Source organism: Prenolepis imparis, unplaced genomic scaffold, assembly GCF_030444845.1.
Source record: "Prenolepis imparis isolate NDT839.2.m4 unplaced genomic scaffold, iyPreImpa1.0 SCAF_3, whole genome shotgun sequence".
Classification (NCBI taxonomy): domain Eukaryota; kingdom Metazoa; phylum Arthropoda; class Insecta; order Hymenoptera; family Formicidae; genus Prenolepis; species Prenolepis imparis.
In genome coordinates this window covers 10805447-10817469 of record NW_028141161.1, presented here as the reverse complement: position 1 = coordinate 10817469, position 12023 = coordinate 10805447, and the positions used below count along the sequence as shown (strand labels likewise).

Genomic DNA, 12023 nt, shown 5'->3' with positions numbered 1-12023 from the left:
TCGGGAAATAATGGCTCGCGTTCGCGCCACTCATTTAGCGTTAAATACGCTTGCCTAGTTTTGACTTTTATCCAGAAACTCGAAGAAGTTCTAACAGTAATTTTACGTAGATTAATTCTCGTCGGTATTGACGATAAATTAGTTCAAAATGCGGTTATCGAGTCTTTTTATGTTGTTGATTAATCTGAAGAATGTTAAATATAAATTCAAGATAAGAGGCAGATAAAAATCGATGGTTATATTGTTAAATAAACATACGGTTTTTAACAACTAAGTGTGATCGCCTAATTGACTCATTCAAGAATTGAAAACATGACATTATCGATGGAAAAAGTTATTAACAGAAATAATAGCATTTATGATTAAACGTACATAGCTTTTCTCATATATCTCTTTTTTGATATTTATAAAAATCGATTATGATACATGTAGACATATAGAAATAGGCATTAGTTGTGTAATCTATCAAATATCTCGAAAGAAAGAAAAAATATCATGAGTAATCATGAGATATTATCTTTCCTTATCTTTAGCACATATCTTTAGGCAGATAAAAATTTAACTATTAATTTATTTAAAGTAAAGTAATTTATTTAAAGTAATATCTACTATTATATATTATATAAAATTAAATCTATTATATAAAATTTAAAATCTGCTATTCTCGTGTTTCTCTTCTTTTTTTCCTTTTATTAAAGTTTCACCGAATAAAGAAAATATATATAATATGTCTAAGTTTATCGCTTTATGTCTATATACGAGTCGATCGATGGTCACATTTAGAGATAAATGTTGTCATTACGAACGATGAAATTTGGAACGTGTCTAAATTAGATATATTCGATTTTTTATATATTTTAAATATCATACATCCAGTAAATTATCAACTACATAGTTGATTATTTATTGAACATGACAATTTCTTTTTAATAGCCCATAATGCGAATTAATCTGAAATATGCGCCATCAGTGTGCTAATGGCCTTATAAAATTGTATATGAAAATAAATTTTTACATTGCTAATAAGATAAAATGTCAAATATTTTTTTCTTTTTTCTTCTTTCTTTTAAAAGTTTGCATATTTCAATTAACACTCTTTTCAATCAGTTCATAGTTCAATTATAAAATAGAATATGATATTAAAAATATTTATAATTACAATTTATAATTAGAATGCGTTTATATAAACATATACATATTATGATAATCCATTAAATATATAAAATCTCTTACAATTATATGTATATGTGTCTAATCGTTAAAGTTTTTATTTATTTGACGAATCAAAATTTCCATATTCTATTTAATTATTATTTTACTATATGTGATATATATATCATTTTAATCTTGAATAATTCATATAATGTTTCTTCTCTTTCCATTTTTAAATAATTTACATTATTTATTTCTTTTTTGCACAAGAAAATTATTTTTTTATTTCCAACTCATTGAATGATATCAATTGCTCTCGCGAATAAGTAGCGCAAAATTTTGAGCAAATTTATTAAAGATCGCTTTATATATAATGGGGGAAGGAAGTCGACAGTCGTAACGTCATGTAATAATAATCGACGGAAAGGTGCGGTCACTTTAATAACGTCCGTAAACATCAAATTACATGGACATTTTAAGGCTCTCGTCGCTTTTACAGCCTTCTATATCCATCTCCGCGCGTGGTTCTGCGGCCTATAACGCGCGTTTAAATGCCAAAGGCGTCTTTGACCATTAAGCGTCGCGAATAAAGTGCGAAAAAATATGCGCGAGCGGGACACAACGGTAAAGAAATTGCACGCGAAAACCTCCGAGCGTCCGTAAACGAGCGGAAAAGTTTTATACTCTCTTTCTTCCTCTTTCCCGCAAGCGCACATACGAAAAGGGAAATGCATATTCGCGGAAACGCGTCGCTCGGGAAAACGTGAAAGTTCGTAGTTGGCGCACGTATTCGAAGCTTGAAAAATATGTGAACTCGGTTCTCTGCCAGCCAGCCAACCAGCCAGGGTTCTCGACGATACTGTTCGCGGGAAATGAGTGCTCATCGTGGGCGATGGTCACTTCGCTAACAGTGTTTTACTTCTCGCCGCGTGTTGCACTTTTAACGAGGCATTTATCACCAGTCACCGGGAATTCCGCTGCGTTTCACCCCGCGTGCATTAAATATTAATTATCACGGAACTTTAACACGTATTATATCTTTTTAATATTTGTCCAGTATAAAAAAAAAGATGAGAAGGTCTTTATTCAAATACGCAAATATTATATTTTTAAAAAAACCAACACACGCGCGAGAAGTAATATCAGAAATTTACTAAAAAGATTTAATTGCAAATTTATTATCGTTGTAAACGTAATACATTCTCTAGATAATTAAATATTAAATTTGAAATACTAGTTTTTGTTTCAATTTCTTTCAATTTCACACAGTTTTTCATGTCTTTGCAACAACTTTATATACAATTCTTTAAATCTCATAAAATGTTCTCACGTCCATAACTATTTATCTTTGCACTTAGCAGCGTGCGCGCGTTCTTATAGTATTTGCCATAATGCGTTTGTACAGCATCTCGTCTCAGTGAATCCTAAGTGAAGAGAAACCTAAAAGAGATTCCACATTGACACGAATCCACTACCGACCCTCGACAATCACGCTTTAGACCTATATAGGACACCTGGTGGATCGATGAGGGCGAAAGACCCTTCTTTGCCACGCTTCGTCTTCGGTATTCATCGAGGGCGAATAAATTTGGAGCAGCAACGACTATCCACGACGAAATCTCTAAAATCTTACGTGGCAGTCAAATCGCCCCTCCGTCGAAATTCGTTTCGGCGAATCAACGAGAATTACTTCGCGCATAACATGTGTTTATTCGTAAATTAGTTTTCTCTCTCTGTATCTTCCCTCCCAAAAAATTAAAATTAATTAATTTTGAAGAAGTTTCAATCTCTTTCCCAAGAGATTAAGAAACAGATTAAAAAAAAATATATATATATTTGTATTTGCTCGGCACTTTTTCAATAATTAATCGATATAAAACAATTTTCCGTCCATATATGCTGTATGTTGTTAAACGTCAATACATTATGCAAAAATAAAAATATTAAAATAAAGAGTCACATGCTTGGCATATGATAATGTTCGATAATGTAGAAAAACCATTATTTTTCAGAGCGGCGAAAGAAAAGAACGACGATAAATCAATATCTAGACAGCACTACGGGCATATCTCGTATTCAACGACAATCCAGCTTATCGCTGTTCACACAATCTATGTAACATGCATCGTGTATCGATAATAACATCTACCGACTCGATAATATCTACTCAACTGTTTGTTTGGCCGTAGTTATCGTACTTAATAAAGAGATACGAGTCGTCGATGGGCGATTGATTTGGCTCTGTTGGCATGAAAAAGCATAATGTAAAAGATATAAGAGTATAAGCATCTTACATCAGGCTGTTAACATTTATTGAAAAAAGAATTCCAATAAAAGTGAATTAAGTGAATAACAGTATAATACTGAGTATTTTTTTAAATTTTCAATATAAAATATAATTTAAAAAATATATTTCTACTAAAAATAGAAGAAAAATGTATTAAATATATTAAAAGAATTAATTAAAAATATATTCGATTTAAAGGTAAAAGAGATAAGAGAGACTTTGATTCTCTTTCGCACAGTAGAAGCCTTTTTATCTTCAATCGCTTACAATTCCAAAGGGCACATACACACATACATTGGTACCTTCATACATTTTTCTTAAGAAAACTTTGAATTGATTGAGGAACCCACAGACAAACAAAAGTGCGATGAACCCAGGACCTCATACACATGATGACGAATCGAGGATAGAGGGTGGGAGGAGGGAAATGCCGCGGAAAACACGTGCACGAATCGATCTACTAAAATGGCTTTCGCGATACGAAATACGTAAGGCCATCAACGTTGCATGAATAATGAAAGGCATCTCTTTCTATCTCTCCTTCTGTAAATTCCAGATCCTTCCTTATTCGCGTACTGCCGCTGGTATATAGATAAACTATTATAAAAACGTCGTTAAGTGAAAAGCCAAGCGTAAAATAAACACCGGCGTTAATTCTCCCATGTATTTTTCGTGCATAATTTATCATCGGCTTTTTACACGATTGCGACTTCTCGGTCTGTGATTGCGGGATCATATACGTATATGTATATTTAATTATGGAGACACCAATGCATCGATGGTACGCATCATTAAATTGCTTGAGAATCTTATTAATACACAAGTGAATGGTTGTCTTATCATCGTTATTTCTAACATTAATTTTTATGAAATGCGATATATGATCAATAAAATAAACATATTATGGCGCACTTCTGTTTCTCGCAATATATCCAGAAATACAATTTCTTCCACGTATCATCTATAGAATGTGTCTCGTATTCTGTCGCAGAATATAAAATAGGATCGTCTAAAATATACGGATTTGAAGAGCATTACGGAAAAAACAGTTGAATAAAACTGCAACGTATCTCGTATCAGAGAGTAGTAGTTCGAAGCAAACCAACTCTGTTACAGGAGATTTTTCAACGCACGATCGCAAAAGACGCTCCGCTTTTCTGTTCTCCAATATCCTCTCTTTTATCGTATAAACCTTCGGTTAAAGACGCTTCCGTTTCCGAGCGCTGAAAACGCACGAGACACAGGACGAACTTGGTTTCTCGCTTAACTATCGCGCGCGGAATAAGACAAACTTTTGCCGTGAATTCATTTCCACGCCTGTCAGAACAAGAGAAACATTCTCTCGGCGTCTTCTCCCTTTCTCAACCTACTCCCTACTGTTTTCGAAGGACGAGCTGAACAGCTGTAAGTATATTTCCGCAACAAGAGAGAGACCGTGCTCTTTTGTATATATAAAGGTAATCTCATAAAGATATTTTTACAAAAAATATTTCAAGATCACCGCTCGTAAATCGCCTTCGTGACAGGTAGATTCGAAAAGAAAGGTCGGGACTGGTGGTCACGGCACTTGGATCGATTTCCTTACCTACCTACCCTGATAGGAATGCTAGCAATAATATTATCAATGTGTCCGTACTTCTAAGTATCGACATGTGTCGACATGTTCTATTTGATATCTTAGCAATTTCGTATGCAAATGCTCGCTACTACATCTAAATATCGAATATGTATTATAACATATACACTATATGCAGACAAAATAAAAAGCAATATCACTAATTAATTAGAAATAATAAACATTTTAATTTCATGTATTTGTATATACTTTTGACATTTCTCTTTTTATATTTATACGCGTTTAATATTTTCAAAAAATCGTAAAATTTTAATTAAATACGCGTATAGTAATTTTGTCATTTAAAAATATTGATTAATTTCTTCAAAGCAAATCGATATTCTCTTTGATATTTGTGTCGCTATAAAGTCGATATAAAAACCGCATTTAACAGACTGAAAAGAGGGGAGCTTTCAATTGATTCATCGGTAAGAGAGAAGAACGTTTAAATACAAAGATCGTTCGGTTTCGAAAAAAAAAAAACGCGTGAATACGGGCGGTCAATCTTGTAGATCAACTGGAAAGAGCAGCAATATCTGAGATTTTATGTAATGAACCAGTCGGCAAGACGGTTTAATGCCACACTTCTGCATCAACTGTCGTTGACAAGGCTCGTAATTTTTGCAAATATTATATGATCATCGATGATTGCTTCAGAGAAATCAATCCGTTCGTCGTTACATCGCCCGTGACGGGAGAAACGATATAATTATCGTAGTGGTACTGGGCGAATAATCAGTTCTTTTGATATTTTTTTCCAACAAAAATTCTCGCATATCGATTACATTCTGTTACGAAATTACTAGATATTAAACTTGAGCAAATTTAAATAATTGCTGATCAAATTGTTGACTGACACATGTATTTATTCAGGATGTTTGCGAGATAGAGATTACTTGTGTCGATATTTATCTGCAGCGTAATATTATGAAGACAAAATGGAGTTATATTTCCATATTTTTGTACACGATGAAAATATGTAGAAGTGAAAGTATTTAAATTTATACAATTCGGAGACGATTTACATGAAAGAATAAATAATACAAGAAATACAATTAAAGCGCGAAATAATCGATTTTGTCAATTTAGAGCAAGTAGATTTTGTTAGTTTTGAACCGAAATAATATTTTTAAATACACAAGTAATTTATTAATGCAATTAACTATAATAAAAAATTTATATACGAAACCAATCATCAAACTACTTTAATTCGAATATATTCAAAGTTGCCAAGAACAATCCTTTGTAATTATATATGTAAAATAAGAGAGAATTTATCTTTAATATTTTACATTGAATAAAATTTATCATTATTATCTGACGGTATGGGAGGAGGGAGACTAACATTCGAGGATTTCTACACATATATATCCCTAATAAATTAGATATCTACTTTCTGTGAAATATGATTTCCAGCACACGTACTACATTTCGAAGCAATCAATGAATGTAAATATTTGTACTCGAGATAAACAGATTGACCTTATAAACTAAAGTGAAAATAAACATGCATGTTTGAGATAAGTATTATATATTTAGAAAATAATTTTCCGTATAATACTATCGCGCTAGCTCAGTTAAACCGACTTTCAACAATTCGGTCGTATTAAAGCACAAAAGCCCGACCGATGAAGCTGCTTTTCTGATGCAAGTCCGTCGTATAATAATGCCTCATGTGTATATATGCGTGTGTGTGTAATCCGATACGTGTATGCGTATAATGCATATAATGCATCGCTCGTCATAACTTGCGGCAGCATTATAAGTTATATATAGGGGCCGCAGATGTGCCGGCCGCGATTGATCCTATTACTATCGTCCTAGGCATCTATCTGTCACGTCCGCGATCGATACGGCCAGGAGGAATCTCCATTAAACACGGCCTAGAGCAGAACCGCGTACACATCCGGCGGAGCAAACTGCCGCTTCATTAAGCGGCAGAAGAAGCTACGAGGCACGAAGAAGGATCTTACTGGGTGGGGAGTATGTACGGATGACATTACTTGGTGCCACTTAAAGAGTAAAGGAGATTATCTCATAAGTATCTCCATTAAGCCAGCATCATACACTACATAATGCGAGATATCGGTTTGCTTTAATTATCTCTCAACAGAATTTTTAAAAATGTTTCGAACAATGCGTTAGAATTTTTTTTACGTAAAAGTTTCATTGTATAATTTAATAATTCAACAGTTTTTGTTTAAATTAAGAATTGATACGCGATATTTTTAGATTGTTATCTTTGCTCAAATTAAGTATCAAGGTTTTAACGTATTCGTAAATAAGTAATTGTGAAAAAATCTTTTCTTTTCTCTTTATTTGTTAAAGAGAAATTTACTGCAAACTAAATAGTCCAGACACAAAGAATGATACGAAATATCCTATACAAGTATAAAGAACAATATTTGTCAGGTACACAAGAGCTTTCAGGCAATCTTCCTACACTCATCTTCCTCTTTTCTCTCTGTCTCTCTCTTATCTAGAGAAAATATAAAAGAGATAGGAGAAAAAGAGAGGAAAAGAGAAAGACACATATAGGACGTAGATAAAAATAATAGAAAACGTTAGGATAATTTTATCAAACTAGGAAAACGAAGTCTTTCCGACCTCAGCATGCCTAAGATTAACAAAGATTTTAGTTTCCCTTCGAGGGGGAGAGCTTTCGCGTCGACTGCATTTATCGAACACACACCGCCACCCCAGTGCGGTGCACGGGGTGCGGAACAGAGTAAAGCAGAGCAAAGCAAGGAACAATACCTATATAGTCGTCGGGAGAGCTGGTGAGAGAGAGAACCCCGATGAAGTTTATCCAGCGCGTATATATCCCCGTTTACGTATCCTTTGTCCGTGAGGTAATCCAACGGGAGATACAGGGAGGGAGGAGAAGCGAGAGAGAAAGGGAGACGAGAGAGACAAAAGAAGAGATGGAAGAGCAACGAGGAGGTGAGAGAACGATGGAGCAGCAGAGGACCGGCAATTTTCACGTTACGCGCATGCGTTTCATTGGTGGTGATACATATGTGTGGATGGCTCTCTCTTCCTCTCTCTTCGCGTCTGGATCTGTAGTTGTGCGCGAAGAGGCGCCGCTACTCCAACAGCATCCGTACCCCGAGGAAGACAACAACCAGTCGTTGCACCTCTCCGTCGATCGCGTGTGTATGAAATCGGTTTGGTGTAGAAAAAAAATGTGCACACACACACAACACACATACAGGAACACGCGAGGATAACAAACGTTAAGCGTACGCGAAAGTATCGTCACTATTGCGCAACACGAATCTACTAACACGGCACATACACATATGTGACGTATACACAATACTCCAAGGAAGTAAACGAGAGTGTGTACACTACGTATACGTATTACAGGGATATATACACATACGCGTGCGCGAGCGAATAGGATTTCCTGGTGGAAGTCGTTGGCTCCTGCTGCACTGTTGAACGATTCTCGCGACACCGGGAATCACCGGGCGAATCGAGTCACGAACAACGAGCCATCGGCTACGTCGATCAGCGTTTCATCGACGTTGGGATCAACACCGGTTCTCTTATTGCGAATAGTCTCTCTTTCTCTCTTTCTCGTAAACCGCTTCGCCATGGCATCGACGGTTCGAGCGCTTGGCGTTTACTGAGGCATCGCCGTTCCCCTCCAACACCGGCGGCCAATACGACCCGGCAGTGGCGTAGCATACGGAGGATGAGTTGCTCTTGCTTTAATAAGGAGATATTTCAAGTCGAAGAGAGATACGATATATTTCGACTATTGATTGTTGTGTAGATCAAAGTATATTTGATTGTCGAGTTATGAATAGAATGTAACAATAATAACATAATATCAATCTTTAATCGAGTTTCCTTAGAGAAAAATCTATTTGCAAAAATAGAAGACTATTTGGAGTCTCGATAATATTGTATTACGTACGTCAAAGTAAAAAAATACGTTGCATTATCGAGATGTACAATATAAATAATAATGGCAAACGTTAATGGTTTTTTTTCTATCTCCTGTGAAGGATATTTGCGTTTAGAGATAAGAGGATAATTAGAGTATCGATAAACCACGTACGTCAATGGAAAATACATTTTTATCAGTTAAATACTATAGTTTGGAAAAAATATGACCCAAGTACGATGTAAATGATATAGTAATCAAGTAAACTGAATAATGTATATTTTTGATACACTGTCATACAAGTTAAAATAAGAAACGTTTAGATTATTTCAAAAGTTATTAATAAATATATTATATTTTTAGACTCTCCACAAGAAGTTAATAAACTATGTATGTACAACGTGACAGCGAGATATGATAAACAAGAGAAAGCTGCCCTCCTCGCTTCAGCAAGAAAAATATTTTTAAAAATTCCTCTTTCCGACATCCGATATAAGTTTCAGACAGATTGTAATGTAATTTGAAATAAGACATATATTTGGAAAATTTATTATATTATTATACACATTCTAATAATAAAAAATCTATAATGTCATAATAGACAAAAGACGCGCAAACTTTTCACATTAAAAAAAAATTAGACAAGATTTTTATATGTAAATTTCTTAAGAAACTCGATATATTTTTTCCACGAATATTGTCTAACTCTTAGAATATTATCCGGCAGTGGCGTCGCAAGGCAGATCTTTTATGTAGTACAAAGGAATCTGAAGGTACCTCTTTGCAACATCGGCGAACTTCGAATATTGTGATCCGAATATCTGATTTATCAATCGTTTGAAGGAAATTCAATGTATATTAGGTTTTGAACGGATACACTATAAAGCCGACCGAGAATGGCGGAGCGAAAGTGGGACGTGTCTCTCTAACAAGAGTATATTTGGAGTTATTCCACTCGGATATCGACGAGCTCGATATGTATATTGCAGCACCGTTCAAAATAAAAGACATCTTTTATTTGTGTGAAGAAAATTCAATTTATCAGATAATGAATGAATACATTTAAATCCCGATATTTTTCAATCCTTTTTGCAAATATTTTTAGATGGAGATACCATTATGATAAGGTATTAATTTATTTATCTAAATCAATCTACAATGCAGTTAAAACCATTGACATTAACATTTCTTTTATTAGCATTATAAATTGAATTTTTTACTAATATAATTGGAATCTTTTATCGTTAAACAATCGCTAAGTTTGCCGATGCAATTATCGGTCGTTTTAAAGATAGCACGGATGTATCAAAAACTAATGCTTTTACGATCTAATTTCATTGATTTCATTTAAAAAGATCTGTAGATATTTAGATAAGATTAGACTCGACAAAATTACATTTTTTTAAAGTATAATTTACTTAACGGTAACTATCTCTCTATAATAGATACTCAGAATGGTACTCTACAAATGCTTTCGACAAATAATCGTCCATCAAGATCATTAAAACGATGCCAGGCTGACGCGAGAAGAACGATTTAACGCCAACAACAGGCTTATGCAATACCTCTTAAGTTTACCGCGGCTTTATCTCGAAGTTTATTTAGAACATGTTGGGAGCACCTGCCCCGGGGTGGAACACACCGGTATCTTACAACGCTGTGAGTTCTATACTAAACGAAACGTGGCTTAACGATTCAACGCCACATGGCGGTATCGATATATGTAGTTCCATCTACGTTAGATACACGCGTTGGATATATGTACGTCTTTTATAAATCCATCTGGATCTACCTGCTTTTCTCTAAGCAGAGCTCACAACGAAGAAGTTTCTTTCATCTCTTCGTCTACTCGTATTGCTTCTATTGTGCCTCCCCACGATCGCCCCTTCTCACACTGTGTATATACATTATATCTGTCCTTTTTCTCTCGCCCTCGCACACCATTACCCCATATCGCCCTTTTCGTCATCTCATTTTACCGTTCTATATCTCTCGCGCTTCCCCTTCGTATCGTATATACGGGAGATTTGGTAATTGGTAGAACAATCGAAAGAGAACAATTTAGGAAGAGAGTGCGAGAATTCCGAATATACTTCGAAACCGTGCGTTACATCTATTTATTTTTACGAGAAGAGCAAACAAGAGCTTATTCGTTCCTCGTAAATAATTTTAATATGTAGGATTTCACGATATTTTTAGATTTCTTTTCATCTGCGGACTCTTTGATCAACTTGGCATTAAGTCTAAATTTCGCATTAATCAATGTATGTTCGCGCAGATTAAAAGAGTAATAATAATTCTGAGACATTCTACATAATCATAATTCTACATAAAAAAAAAGAGAAATCAACATCGCATGATATAATCTCACTACTAAATAAAATATATTAATTCTCTCCCATAGATTTAAACATATTTCGTGTAACAAAACAGATATCGTGTAACAAATATTTCCTGAAATGCCTTTCAGATAAGTTAATAACGAATTATTTCATAAAGTCCCTCTCTCAATAGCAGATTTAATTTAATCTCCCTCCGCCGTTCTCTTCCCTCTCGAAAATCGAGGTGGGAAATCGAGGTGGAAAATCGCGAGTGTTTTTGCATCCTTCCTCACGGCGTTCACGAGCACGCTTCGCGATCAATCTTGTTTCGAGGCGGTGGAGTGGTCTCTTTATCGTGTCGGCACGAAGGAAAAATTGGAATCATGAGGAACGCCGAGCGAAATAAGACGAGGAAGATGCGGCGATGCGATACGCGGCGTCTCGAACCGACTGCCATTTATTTGTTCCAGCCGCGCCACGCCACGGCGAGGAGAGTCGATCATTCTCAATTAACGCTCCCCCTCGTGACCGCCGCTAAATTATACCCGTCTCGTACCTTCTGTCTGCCTTCCGCGTGGGCGTCGCGTGTTTATTAATCTCCGCGCGTTGCGCTGCGCGTTAATTGCCCGTAAATGAGACAGAGAGTTGCGTTCGTTGGCGCTCGATGAGCTCAATGGCTACCGCGATTCGGCATAAATTCGTAATTAATGGATTTATTTCCGCAACAATGCGTATCTTTCATATTTGTAAATC

At 35.3% G+C, this 12023-nt stretch overlaps 1 protein-coding gene across 1 annotated transcript in view; it reads right to left on the bottom strand.

Annotated features, from left to right (window-relative positions):
• Positions 1-8705, bottom strand: part of LOC145934085 (uncharacterized) — a 114043-nt gene extending 105338 nt beyond the window's left edge. The window contains exon 1 of the mRNA XM_083034330.1: positions 7812-8705. The gene's annotated coding sequence lies outside the window, so the exon portion shown is untranslated. The remainder of the gene's footprint in view (positions 1-7811) is intronic.
• Between the last annotated feature and the right edge of the window lie 3318 nt (positions 8706-12023).